The sequence below is a fragment of the Topomyia yanbarensis genome, unplaced genomic scaffold (genome assembly GCF_030247195.1).
Source record: "Topomyia yanbarensis strain Yona2022 unplaced genomic scaffold, ASM3024719v1 HiC_scaffold_84, whole genome shotgun sequence".
Classification (NCBI taxonomy): Eukaryota; Metazoa; Arthropoda; class Insecta; order Diptera; family Culicidae; genus Topomyia; species Topomyia yanbarensis.
The window spans coordinates 127292-133182 of NW_026684091.1; positions in this window are offsets into that span (position 1 = coordinate 127292).

Consider the following 5891-nt stretch of genomic DNA (forward strand, 5'->3'; position numbering starts at 1 on the left):
ATAATTAAATCTTCCATCTTTAAATGTGTGAATCCTGGTATCGTTGGATAACTGAATCTCAGAACATTGGGATGATTATTTTGATCATTGTTGGATCTTCTGATTTTTATCTCAGTGCATCTTTTTGTATTCGAATTATCGGATAATCCTTTTCATCCGTAAATATTTGGACCTACGAAGCTTGAGATTTATGGGTCTTCTCGTGTTTAAATATGTGGATCATCGAATCTGGATCCTTGAATAGTTTAGCTCTTTCGAATATCTGGATTGTTAGATTATCAGCATACGTCGAAAAAAAAAACAATGATCAATCGGATTTTCAGCTGGAAGATTTTTTCGTTTCAAGTTTTTTTGACCCGAAAAGTGAAAAATGCCAAAAAATTAAAACAGGATGCTAGATTTGAGCAGTGCGATTTTGCCTTTCAATGACCTTATTTCCGCTTTCCACTTAAAGTGCTTGTGCAATTGATCTGCATTATCCCATTCAGTACATCAATTTGATTGAAATTCAAAATAATACGGGCTGGAGTAAGCATTCCCAACCATGATACTGATATTACAGAAAGCGATAACTGGCAATAATTTTATATAACTTTAGATCTTTGCAATTTGGCATCATTCTAATTTTGAAATTTCGAATATTTGAGTCTTTTTTATCTTTAGTATGTGGGAATGTATGTTTTCTTTTTCATTTTAGAATTGTTTGATTTCTGATATTTTTGAACCGATTAATTTGTAAATCTCAGATGAACTGGACTATTGAATATATTTTATGATTCTTCATACTATGAAATTTGCTATTTTTATTTTCAAATCATTGAGTGAACCTTTTCATCGGTAGATCTATGACGCTTGAGATTAGTGTATCTATTTGTCTCTGGATATTTATGTTCATGAACATTAGCTCATTCGAATTTTCGGATTTTTAAGCGTACCTATTGATTTTAGGACGTTTCAGTCGTTGAATTCTTTGGATCCCTTGATCTTTAAATTTTCGGATCATTGATGCTTGATATTTTGCGATCGATTCCTTTCAATATATGAATCATTATATCGTTACATTTTTAAGTTTTTTTTTTATCTTTGTTGCTTGAACCGTTGAATCGCTGGATGTTTGCATTATTGGATTGGACATTTAGATCACTTGATTTCTGTAGCTTTGGATAATTTTGTCTTCGAATCGCTACACCCGGTATTCACTGGATTATTGATTACACGAATCTTTGATTAGATCTTTGGATCTCATCATTCTCGTATTCGTGACACTTGGTGTTTTTGGATCTTTTATCCTCAAATCATTGAATCAACTGTTTCATTAGTAGATCTTTGGATTTATGAAGCCCGGATTTACGAATCTTTTCATCCTTGGTTTTTCGGATCGCTGAATATTTGAATCTCTGGATTTTCCGAATCTTTTGTTATTTGGACAACTGGATTAGAGTTGGGTTTTTGAATTTCGGGACCGTTAAAGTTTACTATTTTGGGATGTGTTTATATTTGTGTCATACCAATATATGAATCTTTTAATTCTTCGATTTTTTGAATCTTTTGATATTTTGTGTTCGGAGTTTTTGATTTCTCGGAGCTTATAATATTTAAATCTTGGCATATTTCGATCGTTGATTTGGATTTTTGACAATTTTATTTCTTTGAATCCTTGTCTTATCCAGCTGCGTGGTATTATGTCATTGTGGACTTCTAGCTTTAAGAAAGGGTAGTATTGCAAAAATGCGACATCTCAGTGTGCGGATTTTGAACGTCAAATACCTCAATTGAACCTTCGAAAAAATATTATCATTCCAAAACACATATTTCGAATCGTGCCATTAAAATAGAATTTGACGGAATACATAGCTGCTTTTTATTACTTGGAGATGCGCCTATTGTTAGTGCTATATAGAATGCGATAGCGTTTTGTGGTCATGTATCTTGGCGCTTAATATTCTTTAGCTTAACACAGACCGTATATCATCTTTGTTGGCTTGGTTTGGGCGCGACATATTTAAATCGTAAAACATAGAAAACGAAAAAAAAAACAGATTTCAGAGCTCTTGGACTTTTTTATTGAAAAAACAGCGATTTGTGGCCGAATGCGGCAGCTTAATGAGGGATGGCTTACTGCCTTTGATATCTTGAATATTATACCTTCCCATTTTTGGAGCGATCATTCAATTTTTCGGATCTTCTGGTCTTTGAAGTTGTTAAGCTTGGGATCTTTACATTTTTAGATAATGGAAACCGCAAGTCTTAGATCCTGGATCTTGAGCCTTTGATCTTGGCTTTTGATCTTTGGCACTTTGGTTCTTTGAGCATATGAATCGTTTTATCTTTGATGATCACAGAATTTCTGTGAGTTTTAGAGAATTCGTATTAAAGTCAGGGAAAAATTTCACATCGACGTTATTTTATTTACAAACAGAGCTGTACCGCCCATAATCGCAAGTCAGTCCCATGTTCCATGGGATTCCCTATCTACATGGAACTGACTTCCGAATATAGGCAGTGTAACTTGGAATAGAAAAGGAAATTTTAAAACGGTACTTACATAATTGAAAACCACCTACTCAACAAAGCTTCTATAAATACCACGGGATCGGTTCAGGATACATCGCAACCAAGCAAACGTGATCTTGAATGTACTTTATTTAGTAATTTAAACAGATGAAATATTCTGTTCAGATTTCGGGGTGTTAAAATTGATTGATAATAAAAAGGGCAAAATTACATTTATTAAAATAGAATTGAGCGTCCGAAAATAAAAGTCACAATGAGAGAATGTGCTTCGTAAAATCGCTAAATAACCGGATATAAACTTGAAGCATAAAAATCGGTCGGGGACTTTCCTCTGTAAGAGTCGGATAAAAAAAACCCTTAGTATAAAAACCGGAAAACAATATATCCGATTCTTACAAAGTATTTTTTGTTAGCCGACTTTTAATCTTGAACATCACGATATACGGATGCCCCTGCGGCCTATTTATTTTTAACCGATTTTTATACAGGAGGTTCATTCTTGCCGAGTTTTACGGGTGAACATTTTACAAGCGATTCTAATACGCTGAAGGATCTCCGTTCGATTTTTACGCTTATAGTTTATTTCCGATTTTTATATTCTAATATATTTGAAACGGGTTCTACGAGGGTTGTTCTGTTTTTATTTTCGGACGCTCAATTGAAAAAGTTATGTTGCATTTTGACAAAAAAAAGGTTATTTGATTTTATCTTTAGAAACTTGTATCTTCGAATCTTTCACTCTCTGACACTTGGAACACTCGAATCTTTTGGGTAGTGATATTCAGGCTTTTTGGATTTTATTCATCTTTAGCTATTTGATTCATGGAATCTTCCATTAAAGTGGTCAATCGAATGTCCCTTAGTCAGACCGGATTACGTGACATTTGAGTTATTTCAAGAAAAACCAACTAGAAATCTTTAATCACTGCATCCGTTACCATTCGAACTAATTTCATGCCGTAGTTTTTGCTTATAGTAATTGATTTTCAAATCTCTAACTATAGCTGAAGGACTTGTTGATCCAGTGCCATCATTACCTCACTTTATGAGATTTTGCTACTTAGTCCGCTTTGGCTGAACGTCGACGTCGTGTAATTTTTGAAACTCTGGATTTTTTTATATTCATATTTTTGTTTCTTTGGAGCTTTGTGTTTCGGGATTTTTTTATCTTTAGATAGTTGAATCTGCGGATGTGTGTATCTTCCGATCTTTGGATCTTTCGAACGATAAATCTCTTTCAAAACTTTGGAAAATTTGGTTTGAAGTTATGGATTTCTGAAACTTTCAATTTTTGGTTTCTAAGAGCTTGATGTTCTAGGATTTATTTCAAAAATCTTTGGATCGTTGGAAGGTTTTAATACATCAATCCACAAAGATCTTTTGATTTTTTGACTTTTGCAGTAATGCATCTTTAAATCCTTCCATCCACTTCCAAATCCATTTTTTGTCTTTACAAAAATCTGTCGGGTTTTGGATTCATTTTATCTTTTATTTTTTTGATTCTCTCATCTTTGAACCTTTGAATTTTTGAATCTTTGTATATGAATCTCTCAATCTAATCTCTGAATCTTTCAATCTAATCCAATAAGATTTTCGGAACTCTTGGTTTTTATATTTTGAAATTTTGGTGTTTTAGGATCCTTTTTTCTTCAGATCTTTGAACCTTTTGGCTTTTAGATCTTTAGACCTAAGAATCTTCCTAGGCTTAGACCTGATGGATCTTTCAAAGATTCACGCATTTTTTTGTATCTTTGGCAATATGGATTCTTCCATCTCTAAATTTTTGGGGTAAAGTTTTGGAACAATAATTTCGATTGTTTTGATTGACTTTTAAACGGATGTCTCTTTTGATTTTTGCATCTTAAGATCTTCGCACAATTATATCACTGCATTTTTTTGGATATTAAATTCTTTGAAACTAGGAGTCTTTGAATATCTGGATCATTAGTTCATTGGGTGAAATCTTTTAATCTTTAGATCGTTCCATTTATTTATCTTCGGAACATGGTGTTTGCGTTCTCTTCATCTTTTTTCACCTATGGTTGATAGTTTCTTTAATGGATCTTTTCATCATCGTATCTTCGTACCGTCTAATCCCAAAATTATTGAATCTGTGAACATTTCATCTCTTTCAAATTTTTGGACTTAAATATATTTGGATCTTTTCATTTTTGGATTCCGGAAATTTGATATTTTTAAATCTATTTACCTTTGGTTTGGTTTAAGTATAAGGATTCTGTCATATCAAGATTGCATCTTCCTGGTTGTTGGAATATTCAATTGATTTTCGAGATTTTAGATCTTTGATCCTTGTCCGCCTTGACGTAAGTTTTATCATCCATGAGACTTCGTCAGCATCTGGATGAACAGTTTCCGGGCCCGTGACTTTCCCACCGTATTTTTCCGTTCGTTACAATTTAGAACCTTCGGCACTTTTAACGTATACACCTTGGCTCTCTGAACGAAAGACTTGAACAGATTCAACTTTTTCGGTCACATCCCTGACCGAAGCAGTGACATTAAACCTCTTAGCAAAGTCACTCCCAACGATTTATCAAACCCCCATCAAATTGAAACGGTTGTGTACGGTTGTCCACGTTTCTTCCTTATTCAAGGTTCAAAATAATCCGTTGATTAAATTATTCATTGAATGAACAATTTGATTGCCGTATAATATTGAATCGCTTTAATCCTTGTATCATATTCAATATGTGCCACAAACGTTAATAATGACAAGAAAAATTGTGGACGAATGTCTGCAATTTTCCAGGATCCCTACATGTATTGGCTGTGTATGTGTAGACTAGACTGGACATCCCTGACCGAAGCATCGGGATTCCACTTAAACGCGTCCACGACACGCTTGTGATCCTGATCAATAATAGAACATCCATTCTGACCGCATTTCTCCTTCCGTTCGATGCTCAAAGTTTAGTCACACGACTCACCGTTGACTGCACGATTCCGAGTTGTTTTCCGATGTCCCGATGAAAAAGTTAAGGATCGCAAAATCAATTCGCGATGTTGCTTTTCGGGTAACGCTGTTTTTTCCAAATTTCGAAATACTGACAGTGTAAATAATAAACTCTAAACTATTTCTGATACTGAAGAGACGAATTAGCAACGCAATCCATGACTTACTGAGTTATAGGTATTGTGACCTTCTAGCGCAAAAATCCAAGAACTAAAAATTCCAAAGGTTAGCCTAAAAAATTAAAATAATAGCTCCAAAATTGAGGATTCCGTGGATTAAAACATTCAAAGGTTCCAAAATAAACTAAAAGCGCCGGAAAAATCTCAATTCAATTCAATGAACCAAGAATCCCATGCAATGATGATACAAAAATCGAAAGAATTCAGAGGCAGCAGCAATTCAA